General features: G+C 37.1%; 1 pseudogene across 1 annotated transcript in view; it reads left to right on the top strand.

Annotated features, from left to right (window-relative positions):
* The window catches only part of LOC308654721 (heterogeneous nuclear ribonucleoprotein C-like), a 61,250-nt pseudogene extending 36,360 nt beyond the window's left edge, over positions 1-24,890 (top strand). Inside the window, exon 2 of the transcript in view lies at positions 23,854-24,890. The product of the transcript in view is annotated as a heterogeneous nuclear ribonucleoprotein C-like (transcript). The remainder of the gene's footprint in view (positions 1-23,853) is intronic.
* Positions 24,891-25,368: the final 478 nt, after the last annotated feature.

Genomic DNA, 25,368 nt, shown 5'->3' with positions numbered 1-25,368 from the left:
TTTGGTAATATCGCCATTTTGATGATGTTAGTTCTGCCTATCCATGAACAGGGTATGTTTTTCCATCTTCTAAGATCTTCATCAACTTCTCTCTTTAGGGTTCTGTAGTTTTCATTATATAAATCTTTCACCTCTTTTGTTAGGTTAATTCCCAAGTATTTTATTTTTTTTGAGGATATCGTGAATGGAGTGTTTTTCCTCATTTCTGTTTCCGAAGTTTTGTCGCTGATATACAGAAATGCCTTTGATTTATGCGTGTTGATTTTATATCCTGCCACTTTGCTGAATTCATTTATTAGTTCTAGTAGTTTCTTTGTAGACCCTTTTGGGTCTTCTAGGTATAGAATCATGTCATCTGCAAATAGTGATAATTTAAGTTCTTCTTTTCCAATTTTTATGCCTTTAATTTCTTTCGTCTGTCTAATTGCTCTGGCCAGTGTTTCGAGAACTATATTGAATAGAAGTGGAGATAGAGGGCATCCCTGTCTTGTTCCGGATTTTAGAGGGAATGCCTTCAACTTTTGTCCATTCAGAATGATGCTAGCCTGAGGCTTAGCATATATAGCTTTTACAATGTCAAGGTAGGTTCCTGTTATCCCTAATTTTTCTAATGTTTTGAACATAAAGGGATGCTGTACTTTGTCAAATGCTTTCTCTGCATCTATCGAGATGATCACATGGTTCTTATCTTTAAGTCTATTGATGTGGTGAATAACATTTATTGATTTCCGTATGTTGAACCATCCTTGCATCCCAGGGATGAATCCTACTTGGTCATGGTGCACAATTTTTTTGATGTGTTTTTGTATTCGATTCGCCAGAATTTTATTGAGGATTTTTGCATCTAGGTTCATTAGAGATATTGGTCTGTAGTTTTCTTTCTTTGAGGCGTCTTTGTCTGGTTTCGGAATCAGGGTGATGTTGGCCTCATAGAATGAATTTGGAAGAGCTCCCTCTTTTTCTATTTCCTGAAATAACTTGAAAAGTATTGGTTTTAATTCTTCTTTAAAGGTTTTGTAAAACTCCGCTGTGTATCCATCCGGTCCTGGGCTTTTCTTGGTTGGTAGTCTTTTGATGGCTTCTTCAATTTCATCCATTGATATTGGTCTATTCAAATTTTGTGTATCCTCCTGACTCAGTCTGGGCAAATCATATGACTTAAGAAATTTATCGATGTCTTCACTATCTTCTATTTTGTTGGAATATAGGTTTTCAAAATAATTTCTAATTGTCTTCTGTATTTCTGTAGGATCTGTTGTAATATTGCCTTTTTCATCCCGTATGTTAGTAATTTGAGTTCTCTCTCTTCTTCTCTTCGTTAGCATGGCTAAAGGTCTGTCGATCTTATTTATTTTTTCGAAGAACCAACTTTTAGTTTTGTTAATTTTTTCAATAGTTTCTTTTGTTTCAATTTCATTGATTTCCGCTCTAATTTTAATTATTTCTAGTCTTCTGCTACATTTGCTGTTGTTTTGCTCTTCCTTTTCTAGGGCTTTGAGATGAAGTGTGAGCTCATTTATTTATTGGTTTTTTCTTTTTTTGAGGGATGACCACCAGGCGATGAATTTTCCTCTTAAAACTGCTTTCATTGTGTCCCATAGATTCCGATATGTTGTGTCTGTATTTTCATTTATCTCTAAGAATTTTTTGATTTCCTCCTTTATGTCTTCTGTAACCCATTGATCATTCAGTAACATATTGTTCATTTTCCATGTGATGTAGGATTTTTCCTTCCTTCTTTTATCATTGATTTCCAGTTTCATTCCATTATGATCAGATAAAATGCATGGTATTATCTCCACCCCTTTATATTTACTGAGGGTTGCCCTATGGCATAATATATGGTCTATTTTTGAGAAGGATCCATGTGCTGCTGAGAAAAAGGTATATCCATTTGATTATGGTTGATATATTCTATATATGTCAGTTAAGTCTAGGTTGTTGATTGTGATATTGAGTTCTATAGTTTCTTTATTCAATTTTTGTTTGTAGGATCTGTCCAACGGTGAAAGAGGAGTGTTGAAGTCACCCATAATTATTGTGTTGTGGTCTATTTGATTCTTGAACTTGAGGAGAGTTTGTTTTATGAATGTCGCAGCACCATTGTTTGGTGCATAAATATTGATAATTGTTATGTCTTGTTGGTGAATGGATCCTTTTAACAGTATATAATGTCCTTCTTTATCCCTTTTGATTAACTTAGTCTTGAAGTCGATTTTATTCCATATGAGGATGGCCACTCCTGCTTGCTTACGAGAACTGTGTGCGTGGTATATTTTTTCCCATCCTTTCACCTTCAGCCTGTGTATGTCTTTTCCAATCAGATGTGTCTCCTGGAGGCAGCATATTGTTGGATTTGTCTTTTTAATCCATGATACCAGCCTATGTCGCTTTATTGGAGAGTTTAGGCCGTTAACATTCAGAGTTACTATTGATATATGGTTTGAACTTCCATCCATGTTTGAATGCTTATCCTTTTTTTTTTTTTTAAAAAATATTTACTTTGTTTCTCCGTGATTATCTTTCCCCTCGCCCTCTGTCTTTACTGAGGCACTTCCCACTGATGGTTTTGGTTATTGTTTTTCATCTCTTCCTCGTGTAGTGTTTTGCTCAAAATGCTTTGCAATGCAGGTTTTCTGGCTGCAAATTCTTTTAACTTTTGTTTATCATGAAAGATCTTTATTTCGTTGTCATACCTGAAGCTTAATTTTGCTGGATACAGAATTCTTGGTTGGCATCCATTGTCTTTCAGTGTTTGAAATACATTGTTCCATGACCTTCTTGCTTTCAGTGTCTGTGATGAAAAGTCCGTTGTTAACCGTATTGGTTTACCCCTAAATGTAATCTGTCTCCTTTTTCTTGTAGCTTTTAATATTTTCTCTTTGTTCTGTATATTGGATATCTTCATAACAATGTGTCTTGGCGTTGGTCTACTGTGATTTTGTGTGCTCGGTGTCCTGTATGCATTTTCAATTTGTATATCTGTTTCTTTTTTTATTTCTGGAAAGTTTTCTGTAATTATTTCATTCAGCAGGTTTCTCATTCCCTTGGTGTGAATCTCTGTACCTTCCTCTATCCTGATGACTCGTAAGTTTGGTTTCTTTATGTTATCGCATAACTCTTGGATGATTTTCTCGTGATTTTTTACCAGCCTTTCTGAGTTGGCTAGACTCTTTTCAAGATGGTATATTTTGTCTTCATTATCTGACGTTCTGGTTTCTACTTGTTCCACTCTGTTAGTGATACTCTCAATTGAGTTTTTAATTTGGTTTATCGTTTCCTTCATTTCTAGAATTATTGTTTGATTATTTTTTATAATCTCTATCTCCTTATAAAGATGCTTAACTTCTTCTTTTATCTGTTTATGTAACTCATTCTCAATGTGTTCTTTCGCTGCTTGAATTTGCTGTCTTGTATCCTCTTTGAGGTTCCATTCCATCTGTCTAAGGTGTTCCTTGAGGTCTTTATATGACCATTTTTCTGATGACTCTAGGTCCTCCTGAATATTTAGGCTGTCCTGCATTGCTTGTACTCCTCTTCTTCCTTGCTTCTTGAAGCTGCTCATGTTGCTTCTTGTTCTGGTTGACTGCTGGGTTACTGTTTATTCCTATAAATTTATTTGATGCTAGGGAGGAAAGGTATTAGAAGGGAAGGGAAGAAGTCACTAAGGAGAATGAGAGTAGGCAGGTAGAATTCAAGGAAGGGGGGATAAGAAAAATGAAAAGACAAAAGAAGAAAGAAATAGGAACTAAAAAAGAACAAAAATTTAAAAAAATATTAATAATAATTAAAAAAAATTAAAATTGAGATTAGAAGAGAAAGAAGAAAAAAAAGAGAAAAGAAAGAAAAAACAAGATAGAAAAATGAAGATGAAAGAAAAACCCCCAATCAGAAAAAAAAAAAAAAAAACAACAACAACAATAAAAAAGACTAATAAATGCCGTCTTAGAGTTTGATTAACTTCTCTTCCACTAGGTGGCGCTGTGCCCCCCAGGTCAAGTCTTTCCCGTCAGTACGTGGGAACCAATCACTGTGCAGCAGCTCCTCCCAGACTGGGCGAGTCTTCAATCCTGAGTGCCTAGGGCCTCCTCTTGTGTCCAAACACTTCCACTTTTCCTCTAGCCAGGCCCCTCTCACCACAATACTGACTATAGGCCAGGTCTGCTGCTCCCCGGAGCCCTGTTTTCATGAACGACTGGGCTCACTCCTCCAGATTGCCATTCCCTCAGACCCTAAGCTTGTACAGCTTGGTGCTGAGAATCCTCAGCAAATTTTGCTTGCCCTCCGGTAGCCACACCCCCGTAGCTGGTGCAAGAGACCTCAGCAGCCAGCCCTGGCGGGAGCGGCAGTCCCACACCACCTCTGACTCCCTCGGGCTGGCTATAGCATTCTCGGGAGAGCTGGGAGGAGCTCTTGAGGTTTCCCTGATGCGTGGAGAGGGAGAACCAGGAGACCACACACCTGCTGCAGCAGGCTTCAATGACGTTATCTCCTCCGCCGCAGTCCTGCCACGCCAGCCCTCCGCCTCAGTGGTGTTCTCCGCAAACGGCTACAGTTCGCCTCCCCCTGCCGGGCGACCAACGCCACGGGCGGGTCCCCACTGTCACCCAATCCCCGCCTGGACCCTGCGGCCACTACCCACGAAGGCCCGGCAGGCATCCACCTCCGGGGAATGAGAAGTGCTGACCAGCCGCCTCAGCCGGATAGCTTAATGCTGAGTCGCAGCTGTCTGTCTCAGCTTTTCAGACGCGGTGGTGCGGGGCACGGACCATGGAGGGGCTTACTCACTTCCCGCCGCCATCTTTCTCCACTCGCTATTTCGGGATGATGGCGGGGTGCTGGCTTGCTCTGTCCGGTGTGTCTCTGCCTCGAGCTCCCACGCCTCTCTCCGCCGCGGTTTCTACAGCAGGCGCTGCCCTGTTCGCTCTCTCCGCCCCCGGCGTTCCCGGCTTCTAGCCGCACCGCGGCCCGGTCCGTGTCTTTATGGCTCGTGGCTCCAGCGGCGCCCGGGGCTGGGGAGGCGACGGCCTGACTCCGGCAAGTACTGCAGTCCCCAGGCCCTGAGTCCCGGCGGCCACAAACTGACACTTCTAGTAGACCTCCCAGATCCCTGCAGGACCCCTCTTCATGGAATTCTGCTAGAGGTTCCTCAGTGTGAAGACTGCCGCTGTTCCAAAGGGTCTTTTTGATCTCGTTAGTGCGGAGACATTAGAGTCGCTGCTTACTGCTCGGCGGCCATGCTCTCTCCCTCCGAAAGTATATTCATTCGTTGAAGGTTGGAATATTCTGTATACGTCAGTTAAGTCGAAGTTATTGATTGCATTACTGAGTTCTATAATTTCTTTTGTTTGAAAGATCTATCTAGTGATGAAAGAGGTGTATTAAGGTCACCCCAAAATATTGTGTTGTGGTCTATGGACTCTTGAACTTGAGAAGGGTTTGTTTGATGAATATAGCTCCTCTATTGTTTGGGGCATATGTATTTATAATTGTTAAGTTTTGTTGGTGTAAGTTCCCTTGAGCAGTATGTAGTCTCCTTCTTTATCCTTTTTGATTGACTTTAGTTTGAAGTCTATTTTATTTGATATGAAGATGGAAACCCCTGCTCACTTCCACAGACCATGTGAGTGGTATTATTTTTCCCAACCCTTCACCTTCAGTCTGTGAATGTTTTTTTCTATGAGATGAGTCTCTTGGTGGGAGCACATTGTTGAGTCTTTTTTTTTTAATTGGTTGTTCACAACATTACAAAGCTCTTGACATATCATATTTCATACATTAGATTGAAATGGGTTATGAACCCCCAATTTTACCCCAAATGTAGATTGCAGAATCAGGTCGGTTACACATCCACAATTTTACATAATGCCCTATTAGTAATTGTTGTATTCTGCTACCTTTCCTATCCCCTACTATCCCCCCTCCCCTCCCCTCCCATCTTCTCTCTCTACCCCATCTACTGTAATTCATTTCTCTCCTTGTTTATTTTCCCATTCCCCTCACAACTTCTTATATGTAATTTTGTATAGCAATGAGGGTCTCCCTTCATTTCCATGCAATTTCCCTTTTCTCTCCATTTCCCTCCCATCTCATGTCTCTGTTTAATGTTAATCTTTTCTTCCTGCTCTTCCTCCCTGCTCTGTTCATAGTTGCTCTCATTATATCAAAGAAGACATTTGGTATTTGTTTTTTAGGGATTGGCTAGCTTCACTAAGCATAATCTGCTCTAGTGCCATCCATTTCCCTGCAAAATCTATGATTTTGTCATTTTTTATTGCTGCATAGTACTGCATTGTGTATAGATGCCACATTTTTTTTATCCATTCATCTATTGAAGGGCATCTGGGTTGGTTCCGCAGTCTAGCTATTGTGAATTGTGCTGCTATGAACATCGATGTGGCAGTATCCCTGTAGCATGCTCTTTTAAGGTCTTCAGGGAATAGTCCGAGAAGGGCAATAGCAGGGTCAAATGGTGGTTCCATTCCCATCTTTCTCAGGAATCTCCAAACTGCTTTCCAAATTGGCCGCACCAATTTGCAGTGCCACCAGCAATGTACAAGTGTACCCCTTTCTCCACATCCTCGCCAGCACTTGTTGTTGTTTGACTTCATAGTGGCTGCCAATCTTACTGGAGTGAGATGGTATCTTAGGGTGGTTTTGATTTGCATTTCTCTGACTGCTAGCGATGGTGAGCATTTTTTCATGTACTTGTTGATTGATTGTATATCCTCCTCTGAGAAGTGTCTGTTCAGGTCCTTGGCCCATTTGTTGATTGGGTTATTTGTAATCTTATTGTCTAATTTTTTGAGTTCTTTGTATACTCTGGATATTAGGGCTCTATCTGAAGTGTGAGGAGTAAAAATTTGTTCCCAGGATGTTGGCTCCCTATTTACCTCTCTTATTGTTTCTCTTGCTGAGAAAAAACTTTTTAGTTTAAGTAAGTCCCATTTGTTGATTCTTGTTTTTAACTCTTGTGCTATGGGTGTCCTATTAAGGAATTTGGAGCCCGACCCCACAATATGTAGATCGGAGCCAACTTTTTCTTCTATCAGACGCAGATTCTCTGATTTGATATCAAGCTCCTTGATCCATTTTGAGTTAACTTTTGTGCATGGCGAGAGAAAGGGATTCAGTTTCATTTTGTTGCATATGGATTTCCAGTTTTCCCAACACCATTTGTTGAAGATGCTATCCTTCCTCCATTGCATGCTTTTAGCCCCTTTATCAAATATAAGATAGTTGTAACTTTGTGGATTAGTCTCTGTGTCCTGTATTCTATACCATTGGTCCACCTGCCTGTTTTGGTACCAGTACCATGCTGTGTTTTTGTCACTATTGCTCTGTAATATAGTTGGAAATCTGGTATCGCTATACCGCCTGATTCACACTTCCTGTTTAGAATTGCTTTTGCTATTCTGGGTCTTTTATTTTTCCATATGAATTTCATGATTTCTTTGTCCATTTCTACAAGAAATGCCATTGGGATTTTGATTGGCATTGCATTAAACCTATAGAGAACTTTTGGTAATATCGCCATTTTGATGATGTTAGTTCTGCCTATCCATGAACAGTGTACATTTTTCCATCTTCTAAGATCTTCTTCTACTTCTCTCTTTAGGGTTCTGTAGTTTTCATTGTATAAATCTTTCACTTCTTTTGTTAGGTTGATTCCCGAGTATTTTTTTTTTTTTTGAGGATATTGTGAATGGAGTGTTTTTCCTCATTTCTGTTTCCGAAGTTTTGTCGCTGATATACAGAAATGCCTTTGATTTATGCGTGTTGATTTTATATCCTGCCACTTTGCTGAATTCATTTATTAGTTCTAGTAGTTTCTTTGTAGACCCTTTTGGGTCTTCTAGGTATAGAATCATGTCATCTGCAAATAGTGATAATTTAAGTTCTTCTTTTCCTATTTTTATGCCTTTAATTTCTTTCGTCTGTCTAATTGCTCTGGCCAGTGTTTCGAGAACTATATTGAATAGAAGTGGTGATAGAGGGCATCCCTGTCTTGTTCCAGATTTTAGAGGGAATGCCTTTAACTTTTGTCCATTCAGAATGATTCTAGCCTGAGGCTTAGCATAGATAGCTTTTACAATGTCAAGGTAGGTTCCTTTTATCCCTAGTTTTTCTAATGTTTTGAACATAAAGGGATGCTGTACTTTTTCGAATGCTTTCTCTGCATCTATCGAGATGATCATATGGTTCTTATCTTTAAGTCTATTAATGTGGTGAATAACATTTATTGATTTCCGTATATTGAACCATCCTTGCATCCCAGGGATGAATCCTACTTGATCATGGTGCACAATTTTTTTGATGTGTTTTTGTATTCGATTCGCCAGAATTTTATTGAGGATTTTTGCATCTAGGTTCATTAGAGATATTGGTCTGTAGTTTTCTTTCTTTGAAGTGTCTTTGTCTGGTTTCGGAATCAGGGTGATGTTGGCCTCATAGAATGAATTTGGAAGAGCTCCCTCTTTTTCTATTTTCTGAAATAACTTGAAAAGTATTGGTATTATTTCTTCTTTAAAGGTTTTGTAAAACTCTGCTGTATACCCATCCGGTCCTGGGCTTATCTTGGTTGGTAGTCTTTTGATGGCTTCTTCAATTTCATCTATTGATATTGGTCTGTTCAAATTGTGTGTATCCTCCTGACTCAGTCTGGGCAAATCATATGACTTAAGAAATTTATTGATGTCTTCACTATCTTCTATTTTATTGGAATATAGGTTTTCAAAATAATTTCTAATTGTCTTCTGTATTTCTGTAGCATCTGTTGTGATATTGCCTTTTTTATCCTGTATGTTAGTAATTTGAGTTCTCTCTCTTCTTCTCTTCGTTAGCATGGCTAAAGGTCTGTCGATCTTATTTATTTTTTCGAAGAACCAACTTTTAGTTTTGTTAATTTTTTCAACAGTTTCTTTTGTTTCAATTTCATTGATTTCCACTCTGATTTTAATTATTTCTTGCCTTCTGCTACATTTGCTGTTGTTTTGCTCTTCCTTTTCTAGGGCTTTGGGATGAAGTGTGAGCTCATTTATTTGTTGGTTTTTTCTTTTTTTGAGGAATGACCACCAGGCGATGAATTTTCCTCTTAAAACTGCTTTCATTGTGTCCCATAGATTCCGATATGTTGTGTCTGTATTTTCATTTATCTCTAAGAATTTTTTGATTTCCTCCTTTATGTCTTCTGTAACCCATTGATCATTCAGTAACATATTGTTCATTTTCCATGTGATGTAGGATTTTTCCTTCCTTCTTTTATCATTGATTTCCAGTTTCATTCCATTATGATCAGATAAAATGCAAGGTATTATCTCCACGCCTTTATATTTACTGAGGGTTGGCCTATGGCATAATGTATGGTCTATTTTTGAGAAGGATCCATGTGCTGCTGAGAACAAAGTATATCCATTTGATGATGGTTGATATATTCTATATATGTCAGTTAAGTCTAGGTTATTGATTGTGATATTGAGTTCTATAATATCTTTATTCAACTTTTGTTTGGAGGATCTGTCCAATGGTGAGGGAGGTGTGTTGAAGTCACCCATAGTTATTGTGTTGTGGTCTATTTGATTCTTGAACTTGAGGAGAATTTGTTTTATGAATGTCGCAGCACCATTATTTGGTGCATAAATATTGATAATTGTTATGTCTTGTTGGTGAATGGATCCTTTTAACAGTATATAATGTCCTTCTTTATCCCTTTTGATTAACTTAGTCTTGAAGTCGATTTTATTCGATATGAGGATGGCCACCCCTGCTTGCTTACGAGGACCGTGTGCGTGGTATATTTTTTCCCATCCTTTCACCTTCAGCCTGGGTATGTCTTTTCCAATCAGATGTGTCTCCTGGAGGCAGCATATTGTTGGATTTGTCTTTTTAATCCATGATACCAGCCTATGTCGCTTTATTGGAGAGTTTAAGCCATTAACATTCAGAGTTACTATTGATATATGGTTTGTACTTCCATCCATGCTTGATTATTTATCCTTTTTAAAAAAAATTTAGTTTGTTTCTCCATGATTATCTGTCCCCTCGCCCTCTGTCTTTACTGAGGCACTTCCTACTGATGGTTTTGGTTATTGTTTTTCATTTCTTCCTCGTGTAGTGTTTTGCTCAAAATGCTTTGCAATGCTGGTTTTCTGGCTGCAAAATCTTTTAACTTTTGTTTATCATGAAAGATTTTTATTTTGTTGTCATACCTGAAGCTTAATTTTGCTGGATACAGAATTCTTGGTTGGCATCCATTGTCTTTCAGTGTTTGAAATACATTGTTCCATGACCTTCTTGCTTTCAGTGTCTGTGATGAAAAATCCGTTGTTAACCTTACTGATTTACCCCTGAATGTAATCTGTCTCCTTTCTCTTGTAGCTTTTAATATTTTCTCTTTGTTCTGTATATTGGATATCTTCATAACAATGTGTCTTGGCGTTGGTCTACTGTGATTTTGTGTGCTCAGTGTCCTGTATGCATTTTCAATTTTTATATCTGTTTCCTTTTTTATTTCTGGAAAGTTTTCTGTAATTATTTTATTCAGCAGGTTACTCATTCCCTTGGTTTGAATCTCTGTACCTTCTTCTATCCCGATGGCTCGTAAGTTTGGTTTTTTTATGTTATCCCATAACTCTTGGATGTTTTTCTCGTGATTTTTTACCAGCCTTTCTGAGTTGGCTAGACTCTTTTCAAGATGATATATTTTGTCTTCATTATCTGACGTTCTGGCTTCTACTTGCTCCACTCTGTTAGTGATACTCTCAATTGAGTTTTTAATTTGGTTTATTGTTTCCTTCATTTCTAGAATTATTGTTTGATTATTTTTTATAATCTCTATCTCCTGATAAAGATGCTTAACTTCTTCTTTTATCTGTTTATGTAATTCATTCTCAATGTGTTCTTTCACTGCTTGAATTTGCTGTCTTGTATCCTCTTTAAGGGTCCATTCCATCTGTCTAAGGGGTTCCTTGAGTTCTTTATATGACCATTTTTCTGATGACTCTAGGTCCTCCTGAATATTTAGGCTGTCCTGCATTGTTTGTACTCCTTTTCTTCCTTGCTTTTTGAAGCTGCTCATGTTACTTCTTGTTCTGTTTGATGAGTTACTGTTTACTCCTATAAATTTATTAGATGCTTGGGAGGAAAGGTATTAGAGGGGAAGGGAAGAAGTCACTAAAGAGAATGAGAGTAAGCAGGTAGAATTCAAGGAAGGGGGGATAAGATAATTGAAAAGAAATGAAAAGATAAAAGAAGAAAAAAAATAGGAAATATAAAAAGAAAAAAAATTAAAAGAAAATAATAAAAAAATTAAAATTAAAATTAGAAGAAAAGAAATTTAAAAAAATTGTAAAAAAAAAATTTAAAAAAACAACAAGAAAGAAAAAAAGAAAATGAAAGAAAAACCCAAATCAAAAAAAAGAGAAAAGAAAAAAAGAAAAAAAAAAAAAACTAATAAATGCAGTCTTAGAGTTTGATTAACTTCTCTTCCAGTAGATGGCGCTGTGCCCATGAGGCCAAGTTTCTCCTGTCAATAAGCGGGAACCAATCACTGTACAGCAGCTCCTCCCAGACTGGGCGAGTCTCCAATCCTGAGTGCCTAGGGCCTCCTCTTGTGTCTAGGCACTTCCCACTTTTCCTCTAGCCAGGCCCCTCTCACGGGTGCCGCTCACCACAATACTGGCTACACGCCAGGTCTGCTGCTCCCGGGAGCCCTGTTTTCATGAACGACTGGGCACACTTTTCCAGTTTGCCATTCCCTCAGACCCTAAGTTTGTAGAGCTTGGGGCTGAGAATCCTCAGCGAATTTTACTTGCCCTCCGGTAGCCACTCCCCTGGTAGCTGGTGCAAGAGACCTCAGCTGTCAGCACTGGTGGGAGCAGTAGTTCGGCGCCGCCGGTCCCCCGCCACCTCTGATTCCCTGGGTCTGGCTATCGTGCTCACGGGAGAGCTGGGAGGGGCCCTTAAGGTTTCCCCGATGTGTGGAGAGGGAAGGCTAGGGAATTACACACCTGTACCCGCAGGTTTCAATGAAGTTATCTCCTCCACCGCAGTCTGATGACGTCAGTTCTCTGCCATGGTGGTATCTCTTGCAAATGGTGACAGTTCGTTTCCCTTTGCCGGGCGACCAATGCAACGGGTGGGTCCTTACTGTCTCTCCCACGCCCCGTTTCAAACCTGTGACCACTACCTATGAAGGCCTATGAAGGCTCGGTTGGCATTTACCTCCGTAGGATGAGAAGGGCTGACCAGTTGTTTCAGCAGGATGGATTAGTGCTGAGTCACAGCTGTTTGTCTGCAGGAAGCAGGTGAACGGGAGCTTGAATTCAGCCGATCCGGGCTCAGAGTGTGTTCTGAGAGGCCCAGACTGTTCACCCCAGATCCACGTCGGCTCAGCATTGCCTAGTGATCCTGAGCAAAGAGATTTAGGTTGTTTACGACTCCCTATGCCTGCACAGCTGAAGAGGTCAGAGACTTGATGTCTCTGCGCCCGCCGCCATGTTGGAATCGCCGAGTCTTTTTTTTTATTCTCTGCTAGTCTATGTCTTTTGACTGGTGAATTTAGGCCATTCATATTCAGGGTTATTATTGAGACATTATTTGTATTCCCAGCCATTTTTTTAAATTATTGGTATTTAATGTGACTTGGTTTCTCTTCTGGTTAGATTTTCCCTTAGTCTAATCCCTCCCTCTGCTGCTGATTTTCATCAATGTTTTTTATTTCCTCTTCTTGGAATACTTTGCTGAGGATGTGCTGTAGTGCAGGCTTTGTAGTTGTAATTTCTCTTAACTTTTTTTTTATCATGGAAGATTTTTATTTCATCATTAAATCTACAACTTAGTTTTGCTGAATGTAAGATTCTTGGTTGGCATCTATTTTCTTTCAGAGGATGGTATATGTTGTTCCATGATCTCCTAGCTTTGAGGGTCTGGGTTGAAAAATCTGCTGAGATACTACTTGGTCTCCCCTGTTATGTGATCTGATTCCTCTCTCTTACAGCTTTTAAGATTCTATCCTTATTCTGTATGCTAAGCATTTTCATTAAAATGTACCTTGGTGTAGATCAGTTGTAATTTTGTACATTTGGTTTCCTGTTAGCCTCCTGTATTTGGTTTTCCAATTTGTTCTTCCTGCATGGGAGATTTTCTGATATTATCTCATTGAAGAGATTGTGCATTCCTTTGGTATGAAACTCTGTGCCTTCCTCTATCCCAATAACTCTAATATTTGTTCTTTTGATGCTGTCCCATAATTCTTGGATATTTTATTCATGGTTTCTGACTTTCTTTTTGGTGTGGTCAACTTTATTTTCCAGATTGTATACTTTGTCTTCATTATCTGACATTATTTCTTCCAAATGATCTAGTCTATTAGTTATGCTTTCTATTGAGCTTTTATTTGATTTTTTTGTATTCTTCATTTTAATGATTTCTGGCTTTTTTTTTCAGGGTCTCTATCTCTCTCTTGAAGTAATCTTTTGCTACCTGTATTTGCTCTCTTATCTCATTGCTGGAGTGATCAATTTTTGCTTGTATTTGCTATTTTAGGTCATTCTTTAAATCACAGATCATTTTAATTATGAACCTTCTAAACTCCTTTTCCAGCATTTCATCAACTTTGTTGTTCATAGGTTCTGTTATTATAGTATTCTGGTTTGTTTGGGGCATTTTCATCCCTTGTTTTTTCATGTTGTTTATGTGTCTTCCTTTCTTGCACTGTGGATCTGAGATATTAGTTTCTTCCCTGTATTTTTGTAGCACCCATACAGATTGTACTTCCCCTTGATGTTGGACTTCCAGATCCTGCTGGTGTCCCTCAATGGAAGCTACTGCTTCCTTGATTTGGGACCTGCTTAAGTTGGTGTGGGTAGATCTGGGTCACTAGGGTTGACTTCCTGTGGTAGTCTGCTGGTCAGAAGGGATAACCCTGCACCAGAGACTAGGCTCTGGTGAGTGTCTGACCCAACGGGAAAGAGGTGGACCTGGCTCACTGTGTGCCTGGGACCCACAGAGGCTGATGTGAGTGTATCTGGGCCACTGGGTTTGACCTCCAGCAGTAGTCTGCTGGTCAGAAGGGACAATTTTCCCTCAAAGGCTAGGCTTGGCCATCTCTGCCCTGTTGGGGGAGAGTTGGACCAGGCATGTTGTGTGCCTGGATCCTGCATAGGCCAGTGTGTATGGGTCTGGGCACTGGGCTTGACCTCCAGTGGTAGTCTGCTTGTCAGAAGGGGCAGTCTTGCCCCAAAGGCTAGGCTCTGGCAGTGTCTGCCCCACTGGGGGAGGGGTGAGCCATACCTACTGAGATCCTGGATCCCTAGTGGGCTGATGTGGGTGGTCTGGGCTGAATCTCAGCCCTATGGTAGTCTGCTGGTCAGAGGGGTCAGCCCTGCACCAGAGGCAAGGCTCTGGTGAGTGTCTGCCCCTCTGGGAAAGGGGTGGATCCAGCCTACTCTGTGCCTGGGCACCAAGGAGGCTGGTGTGAGTGTATCTGGGCCACTGGGGTTGACCTCCCACTCTAATCTGCTCTGTATTACTTTTTAATTTTTTCATCATGTGCCTATATATGTGTGTGGTTTGGTGGAGGTGTCTGTATTCACTACCTGGATAGATTTGAAAAAAAAAGTTTGTGTCCTATATAGTTTTACTTTCACATTAATTGTTTATCTCTGTAACCTTTTATAATTTAGCCTTGATTTGTCCTAAGTGCAGCTCAGTTCTCTGTCCTTTCCAGCTATTTTAATGTTATAGTTGCTGGTTTATCCATACCTTCATTTTCATTCCATTAATTTTACTTTAATCACTATCTTCCACAATAACAACTATGTTTTTTTCTGTTCTCACATAATACCTTTCTTTATTTTATTACTTTATGTAAATCTTTCATGCCTTCTTCTGAACAGCCAGCATCTCTTAATTACTACCTTTCCTTCCTTTAATCATTTTTTAAAATTTCAAACCTTCTATGTTTCCCACCCTACTTTTTCTGTGTTTAATTGTAATACCACTGAATAATATGATATATAATCATATAATTTAGTTACATAAATTATTTTATAGTTTATATATTTCATACCCTATTCCTATTGTGATTATTAATATAGTGGATGACATAGTAGACATTTGATTTGAATGTCTGATCTTGTCTATAGTTTTGTATTGCTAATACTGAAGTTAAATGCTGACCCTACAATATCTGAATACGTTTCGTCAGCTTAAACACACCCCCATCACCAATATGCAGGTGTTATTAATGAAACCATAAAATCAATAAAGATATTTCTAACCTAAATTTTATATATATATATATATATATATATATATATATATATATATATATGTTTCTATAAACATGATAGACATCTACAAAATATTTTACACCCAAATAGCTAAATTTATCTTCTTAACTGTAGCTCATGGAATCTTTTCCAAAATAGGCTATATTTTAGGTCACAATGTAAGTATTACCAAATACCAAAAAAAAAAAAAGATATAATCCCATGTATCCCATTGAACCATAATGGAATGACAATAGAAATCAAGTGCAACAGAAGTATAGAAACCAAAAAAAGTCACAGAGATTAAGTAATAATCTCTTAAATAAAAAATGTGTCATAGAAAAAGTGAGAGAGGAAATTATGACATTTTCAGAAACAAATGAAAATAATGATACAACATATCAAAATCTAAGTGACAGTATAAAAGAAACACTAAGAGGAAAATTTTTGCTTTGAATGCCTACACCATATAAATAGAGAGATCCAAAATAAATAAGCATATGCTTTCCCTCAATCTTAGAAAATTAGGTATAAACTAATTCCTAAATCAGTAAAAGACAGAAAATAATAAAAACCAGAGCTAAAATTAAAGAAAATTAGAATAAAAAATAATACACAAGATTAATGCCTTGAAAAAATTGGTTCTTCAAAATTATAAATAAAATTGCTTAACCTTTAGCCAAACCAACCAAAAGAAATAGAGAGAAGGACCAAATAAACATAATTAGAAATAAAAGAGATATCACCACAGATACCTTTAAATTCCAAAGGGTCACTGGAAAATATTTTGAAAATTTATACTCCAATAAACTGCAAAATCTGGAAGACATTGACAAATTTTTAGACATTTATGACTGCCTAAATTGAATTAAGAAGATGTAGAAAACCTAAGCAGATTGATATCAAATAATAAAATTGAAACAGCAATTGAAAACCTACCAACAAAGAGAAGCTCAGTACCAGATGGATTCTGAACTGAGTTCTACCAGACCTTTAAAGAAGAACTAATACCAATATTGCTAAAATTATTCCATGGAATATAATTCTATGAAACCAGTCCAACCCTGATACCCAAACCAAACTATGATACATCAAGAAAAGAAAACTACAGACAAATCTCCTTGATGAATATAAATGCAAAAACCCTTAATAAAATATTAACAAAACACATTTAAAATATACTAAGAATATAATACACTATGACCTATAGGCTTCATCCCAAGCATAAAAGGTTGGTTCAATATACACAAATCAATAAATATAATACGTAATGTAAATATAATTAAGAGAAAAAACTGACCATCTCAATAGATATAGAAAAGGCCTCTGATAAACTACTGCCACCTTTTATGATAAAAATGTTGTATAAATTAGTGATAGAACATTATAAAGGCTTCATATTACAGATCCAAAGGCAATATCATGCTTAAAGGAGAAAAAAACTGAAAGCTTTGTTTTCTAAAACAAGGAACAAGACGAAGATGTGCAATCTCATCACCTCTATTCAATATAGTCCTTGAAACTCTAGCCAGAGCAGTGAGGCATGTGAAGGGAATACAAACAAACAAACAAAAACAGGAGTTAAATTATTACTGTTTTCTGATGATATGACCTTGTATCTAGAAGACCCCAAAAACATTCCACCAGAAGACTCCAGAGCTGATAAAAAAAATTAACAAAGCAGCAGGATACAAGATCAACACAAATAACTTTTCTAATAGTTCAATAGCAATGAAGATGATAAAATCAAAAAACAATTCCCTGTACAGTATACTAAAATAAAAATTAAATATCTGGAAATTAATCCAAGAAAGTGAAAATTCTCAATAATGAAAATTATAGAACACTGAAAAATATAATTGAATAAGACCTTCAAAGATAGAAAGACTTCCCATTTATTGAATAAGTAGAATAAATATTGTCAAAATAGTCATATTATCAAAAGCAATATCCAGATTTAATGGAATATCCATGAAAATACCAATGACATTCTTCACAAAAGTAGAAAAAAAACAGTCTTTAAACTTATTTAAAAAAATAAGAGACTGAAATATTTGAAATGGCCGAAGAAACTCTGAATAAGAAAAGTTTTGAAGAAGGCAACACAATATCCAATCACAAATTATATTGCAGAGATGCAGTAATAAAAGCAGCATGGTATTGGCATTAAAGTAAACATGAAGAGCAATGGAATAAAATAGAAGTCTCAAAAACAAACCCCAAAACTTAGAGTCATCCAATAATTGATTTAAAAAAAAGCCAAAAATATATGTTGGAGAAAAGACAGGCTTTTTAACAAATGTTTTTTTATAAAACTGAACATCTATATGTAGAAGAATAAAATTGGATATTGCTTTTTACCATGCTCAAAAGTCAAATCAAAATAGATCAAAGACTTAGAAATTAGAAAGAAAACTTGCAACTGCTAGAAGAAAACCTAGAATCAACATTCCATCAAATAGGTGCAGGCACCAACTCCTCCAACAAGACCCTTAAAACATAAGAAATATAACCAAGAATCAATAAGTGGGGTGCCATCAAATTAAAAAATTCTGTACAGCAAAAAATTTTAGCAAGAAAGTGATGAAAGAACATACAGATGGGAAAATCTTTGCCAGCTATTTCTGTGATGGGGGTTAATATCCAAAACATATAAGATCTCAAAAACTTTAATGCCCCAAAGCTCATTTAATAAATGGGCAAAAAATCGAAACAGAAATTTCTAAAAAGAAGAAACACAAATGGCCAAAAAAAAAATTGTAAAAATAAAAAAATGTTCAACATCTCTAGCAATTAGTGAAATGCAAATAAAAACTTCACTAAGATTTTATCTCATTCCAGTCAAAATGGCAATTATCAAGAATATGAATAATAAAAAAAAATGCTGGTAAGGCTGTGTAAAATAAGGTAAACTCATATACTGCTAGTTGAACTGAAAATTATTATGAGAACTTTGGGAAGCAGTATGGACATTTCTTTAAAAAAACTAGGAACCAGTTCATGACCTAGCTATCCCACTCCTCAGTATTCATCCAACAGATCTAAAATCAGCATACTGTAGAGATACAGCCACTATAATATTTATAGAAGCACAATTGCCATTTTATGGAATCAACCCAGATGTCTGTCTATAGATGGATATATCTAGAAAATGTGGTATATACACACAATAAAATTTTACTCAGACATAAAGAAGAATGAAATAATGGCATTTGCCAGTAAATAGACAGAAATGGAGAAGATCATGCTAACTGAAATAAGCCAGACTCAGAAAACCAAGAATCAGACATTTCTTTCCTGTGTGGAAGCTAAAGCAAAATTAGCGAAAGAAGGAATTGGGGGAGGAAATCTAATATATAGATGCAGGAATTATCAGTGGAGTAGAAGTAGAAGAAAGAGAGGGAAAAAGGAAGGGAAAGGCAAAGAAACATGAATGAATCTAACAAAATCATGTTATATATACATATAAATGTACCAAAGAAAATACCTCCTTTATGTATTTGTAGAAAGTTAACAATCAAAAATAGATAATGGGGGGCCTGGAGTCGTGGCTCAGTGGTAGAGCGCTTGCCTAGCTTGCATGAAGTACTGGGTTCGATCCCTGGCACCACATAAAAAGAAATAAAATAAAGGTATTGTGTTCATCTACAACTAAAAAAAATTTTAAAAAAGGGAAAAAGACTTCATTTAAAAAAATAGATAATGGGAGCCCCATCAATGTTTATTAAAGTAGAAGTGCTTCAACAGATAAGTGGATATAGAAAATGTGATATATTTAGACAATGGAATATTACTCAACCTTAAAAAAGAATAAAATTATGGAGGTAAATGAATAAATTTGCAGGTAAATGAATGGACCTGAAGAATATCATGCTAAGAGAAATAAGCCAATCTCTAAAAACCAAAGTTTGGATATTCTGTCTGATATGTGGATGCTGATCAATAATCTAATAGAGAGCAGAAGAGTGATTTTTTTAGGGAGATAGACATTGACTAGAAAGGAATACAAGGGAAATTTCCAAGCTAATGGGTATATTGTAAATATTGACTAAAGTGTTGTTTATATGTGAGTCAAAACTCATTGAATTGTTCACTTAATAATTGTGCCTCAACAAAATGGCTAGGGTGGAGCAAAAAACTCAGTGAAAAGTCCAGAAATCCAGTCAAAATAGATTCCCCTGGTTGGCACAAGTTGAACTATTGTGAAAATTTAATAACTGTGTCCTATCACATGACTAGATTGCAATTAGCTCCCCTTACCATATTATTATATAATGGTACTCCCTTTGTACAGATCAAATAATAAATCTTTTTCTTCTCAGGTGGCACAACTCTAAGTTTCACTATTACCCCATCTGTCCTAATTTTATAGATACTTTAAAGCAGAACATAATGTATAAAACTTTATACTGTATTCATATATCAAGATCACAAAGCTACAAGTCCAGATCCCAATAGAAATGAACTCATGGCCAGAACAGACACCAAACAGGTAGGTAGCAACTCAAAAATGTTGTAGAGGAGATTAGAAACTAGAGTGAAGTATAAGAAAGAAGATATTTTGGAGACTAAATAAATGTGTTTACAGTTGGAATTGATGATAAGATACATACATCTGAAAAAGTACCAAAATTTGTAGACTATGCTACCTCAGGAGAGGGGGCAAGAATATTTTTAGGTCACCATGAACAAGTGTGAAAAGTTAAGGCTTATTCTAAGACTGTCAAGAATGGCAGCACTTCTGTAGTTTAATGCATGCTGAAACATCACAGGGAATCTGCCTTCTCTCATCATGATGAGCATCTCCTCTCTAATGCATGCTACTTGAGACTTTGAGAAAAAGAGTCATATCACAGGGTCCTTGTTTTAAGTATTAATAGTCTAGTGAAGTTAAAATTAGATTGTTCTTCAAATAAATATTGTCACATAATAAAACTTTATAGAAAATTAGGAAAAGAGGAAACAAGCTAGCTAACACAGCTATAGGAGATAAATACTGACTTCAATCTTAATAATTCAGAAATAATTATTTAGGGAGGAACATATTACTATAAGAAAATCAATATGTATAAAAACATTTTACATAAATAAGAAAATACAGAATAAGTCAGTTTAAAGTATTGAATATATATTTTGGGAAATGATAAGAAAGGTTTAGGAAATATGGAGTGAGGTCAAATTGTAAGAATATTATGTCATATGGAATGTTGAAAAATTCAATCTTTTGCTCTGAATATTAGATTTTGATTATTTTTGGTCTGATTTCTAACCACAAACACTTTCATTGACTTAAAAATATTTTTAAGGATCTTCTAAATATTTTCAAATATTTCAGCATTGGAGAAATTTTTCATAAAATACAGATTGTCAATCTTAACTTGAAAAAGTCAGATTTAGCAACATTGCTTCCCAAGTTACTACAACAGGAACTGAATAATATTCTATAAGGTAAAATATCCATTGCCCACTCTCTGTGTGTGGAACTTGTAAATTATTTATAAATGCTACTAGCCAGGCATTTATTATTTGTGTCAGTTATTTAAAATATATATTATATGGCATTAAGCAAATTAATATTTTTTTTATGGATGGATGCTTTAGAAATAAAGTAGATCTGTGACAATAAAGTGAGTATAATACTCTAGCTAAGGTCTAACTCACTTTTGACATAGCAGTGACAGTGTGATTAGAATGGAACATATAACTTGAAGATATGTAATAAAGAATACATAGAAACTGTGTCTATAGGTCAAGATAAATTGTATAGTGAAGGTTTTTTCAGAAGTTTCCAAAGTATTGAGACCAAAGTTTGAGACAAAATGATACTCTGCCCCTGATGTTGGGTGTTGCCTATGCAAACTGCTGACCTCTGCAACACAGAAAGCCAGTTTTAGTATTAGCAGCTAATCACAGTAGGAGATGACTATTGGTGTCAACAAGGGTCACAACCAGCAAAGCAGGATTCTTTTTCACTACTATTGAGTGGTGTGCTTCAGCTCTCAGTGTTACAGCTCTGTATGGTGGGTTATATCCTGCAGTGTTACAATAGACCCCAGGAGCTCAATGCCTACTTCTTTCCCAGTTATTGTCTCAGTTCTTAACTCTGATGAATGAAAATTACATGAAAGTGGAAGGCCAGAGTGACTAGAGAAGGGATTATTCAAAAATCAAGAATAGAAACAGAATTATTGAAGAAGCAAGAGGAAACCTAACAGCAGCATAAGAACTGAGTATGTTAGTCTACAAGGTTACGTAGGACTTGGTTCAATGCTGTTGGTCCAAATTTATGCTAATTAGAGTTTGGATAAGTACTAACAATATTGGTTAACCCTTAAATCTGAAGTATGCTTGCCCTACTTCCATTTTCATTCTGCTTGCCTGAAACCCCAGCTTCCCAGGAGGTTGAGGTTGGCAGATGTTGGATGATTGGGTGTTTGGAGCTGTGGTGTGATGTGGAGTAGGCATACACACCAGGAATGGATTGGGCCACTATGATGTGACAGATTGGTGAACCCTAGATTGCCTTGGCCCTGGTTTGCTGCACCTCAAGCCTGTATTGGCCAGGGTTGTAACCCGTGCTCACAGCCCACACTCCAGCCCACCAGGGATCACTGCTCTGTAGCTCCCACAGAAGGGGTTGGCTTTTAGTACTAGGGATAATCATAATTAACATTATTAGTTTAGATACCTCTCTCTCTCTCTCTATATATATATATATATATATATATGAAAAACTTATTCTGCCATTAATCTTCCAAAAAAGAGAAAATAAATGTGGATAATAGTGTGAAGCAGAAATAGAGGTATTATAGAAATACAAGATAACAGTTTTGTCATCACCAACTACCTGTCTCTTGGTCCCTCTTCTAGGACCCAATTCTTATATATGGTGATGTTAAATAGAGAAAAAAACTGAGAACACACTCCTACTTCTTTACCTATAACTTGAAGGAATTACAAAACTCTTGCAAGAATATTGATGTTGGCTTTGCTAAAACTACCATGTGCCATGTAAACATAAGCATACTGATAGTATTTACTAAAAGCAAAACATTTATTAACATTTTTCATAGAATATATATGATGTGCTGATTTTAAAATTCCAAATTGCCTTTCTGGGAGAATATGAAGATATTGTAAACACCTAAGAATGAGACAACAGTCTTCTGCCATGTTATAACACAGCACTACCAAAGCCAGATTAAACCAGTTGTACCTTAGCAGTAAACAAATCAGAGAGAAAATTACAGACAAACTACTTCTCAAAAGATGGCCGGGAAAAATCCTGAAGATCCAGCATGGATGTCTCTTTATCTCTCTTACCACCAGAGCAAATGCCTTATAGTCTCATTTGCCATTTTGGAAAGAGAGGGAAGAGTAAAAATATGTGGGAAACAAACAAATAAACCTATGATTAAAAGATGATGACTGACTTTAAAAACTCTATTCAAAATCAGAAAAGAATAAGAAAGCATTACTTAAAATCTAACATTAAATAAAAAGGAACAAATATTTACACATTTATTATTATTTTTTTTTATTTCTTACCCTTAACTGAATGGGTGATTGCAAAGATGACATGAAAAAACAAAATAAACAAGTTTGTTTGCGCATACATGATGTAGAAGGCATGTCTTTGAATCCATTAGGGCACATGAGTTGATAGTATTTACTAAAAGCATATGATATCTTCAGAAACACCTAAGTGTAATATATTAATTAGCATAGTCCTCATAGTAGGTAACTCCAAAAAAAGTTAAAGGAGATTTTTGTCACTGTTATGTTTGGAATATTAATGTTGCCCAAAGGCCTGTGTGGTAAAAGTTTGGTCCTCAGGGAAGTGTTAGAATCTTTGAGAGGTGGGGCCTAACAGGAGGTCTTAGGATATGGCAGGCAAGCCCTCAAATGGGATTATGGGACCTTAGCTCTGCTTCTTCCCTCCTTTTATGTCCACACTATAAGAAGAATGGTTTTTCTATACTAGGTTCTTCTGCAATGATGTGATCCTTTCCCTGACACCTCCACTCCCCAAAAATAGTCCTAAAAGGAATGAATCAGCCTATTGGCCTGATTATGAACTGAAAACTCCTAAAACTGAAAGCCAAAATAAATCTTTTCTTTATTTATATCATTCATTAGTTATAGTGATATAAAGCTGACTAATGCAGTCATTGGCACAGTTTATGGGTAACTGAAGCAAAAAAAAAAAAGTATACTACTTGTCTATAAGCAGAAGATATTAAGTAGAAAGCTCAGATGTGAATATTCGCAACTTGACCTGAATATCAACTTTCTTGTTTACTCTGGTAGCTTTATTCCTCTCAGACAGTGAAAGTACAAAGTTTTAAGGAACAAGAAATAAATCTAGATTTTTTTTTTTTTTTGTATGTGAAGAGATGAAGGCTGATGACCTCGAGCAGCAGTTGGCTTCTTCATATAGAATCTGGGAGTAGGAGATTCAGAATCAAATCTCTTCTCCCTCCCCCCTCCTGGTTACAAATCCCTTGAAATATGTAAGTTAGTGGCTCTTTGCTGAGTGAGATTTTTTTGATCTTCAGCTACATTCTTCTGCCTTTGTGAGGAACCTTATCAAACACGACGGCTAGCAACGTTACCAACAAGACAGATCCACGCTCCATGAACTCCCGTGTATTCATTGGGAATCTCAACACTCTGGTGGTCAAGAAGTCTGATGTGGAAGCAATCTTCTCCAAGTATGGAAAAATTGTGGGCTGCTCTGTCCATAAGGGCTTTGCCTTTGTCCAGTATGTTATTGAGAGAAATGCCCGGGCTGCTGTAGCAGGAGAGGATGGCAGAATGATTGCTGGCCAGGTTTTAGATATTAATCTGGCTGCAGAGCTAAAAGTGAACAGAGGAAAGGCAGGTGTGAAAGGATCTGCAGCGGAGATGTACGGCTCCTCTTTTGACTTGGACTATGACTTTCAACATGATTATTATGATAGGATGTAGAGTTACCCAGCATGAGTTCCTCTTCCTCCTCCTCCTCCTCCTCCTCCTCCTATTGCTAATGCTGTAGTGCCCTCTAAACGCCAGCGTGTATCAGGAAACACCTCCCGAAGGGGCAAAAGTGGCTTCAATTCTAAGAGTGGACAGCGGGGATCTTCTTCCAAGTATGGAAAGTTGAAAGGAGATGACCTTCAGGCCATTAAGAAGGAGCTGACCCAAATAAAACAAAAAGTGGATTCTCCTCTGGAAAGCCTGGAAAAAAAAAATTGAAAAGGAGCAGAGCAAACCAGCAGTAGAGACGAAGAATGATAAGTCGGAAGAGGAGCAGAGCAGCAGCGCCCTGAAGAAAGACTCCATGTGAAGATGGAGTCTGAGGTGGGTGCAGATGACTCTGCTGAGGAGGGGGATCTACTGGATGATGATGATAATGAAGAGCCGGCGGGGGGGGGGGGGGGATGACCAGCTGAAGTTGATCAAGGATGATGAAGAAGAGGCAGAGGAAGGAGAGGATGACAGAGACAGCACCAATGGCGAGGATGACTCTTAAGCACATAGTGGGGTTTAGAAATCTTACCCATTATTTCTTTACCTAGGCGCTTGTCTTATGATCAAAATTTCACCAGATCCTCTCCCCTAGTATCTTCAGCACATGCTCACTGTTGTCCCTATCTTTGTCCTTCCCATGTTCATTAATTCATGTTGCCCTGTGCCTAGCCCCATTTTCACTTCCTTTGACGTTCCTAGTAGTTTTGTTAAGTCTTACCCTGTAATTTTAGCTTTTAATTTTGATACCTCATTATAACTTAACAATAAAAAGGATGTATGGTTTTTATCGACTGTCTCTAAAATAATCTCTTGTTATGCACGGAGTACAATTCTTTCCATTTATACATGATTTCAGTAGTTGCTTCCCTAACTGCAAGGGCAATCTCATTTAGTTGTAGCACCTGAGAGCAGCTTTGAGTTTTAGAGGTATGTGTGTTATCCCCCACATAATAGTCCTATGTGGAGCTGTTCAACACAAATATAACAATGTATTTTTGTGAATGAGAGTTGGCATGTTAAATGCATCCTCTAGAAGAATAATTAGTGTAATAGTCTTTATTTGTTTTCTAAAGTTGATACTGTG

Source organism: Spermophilus citellus (assembly GCF_964194105.1).
Source record: "Spermophilus citellus genome assembly, chromosome: 8".
NCBI lineage: Eukaryota > Metazoa > Chordata > Mammalia > Rodentia > Sciuridae > Spermophilus > Spermophilus citellus.
This window is presented reverse-complemented; position numbering and strand designations above follow the sequence as displayed.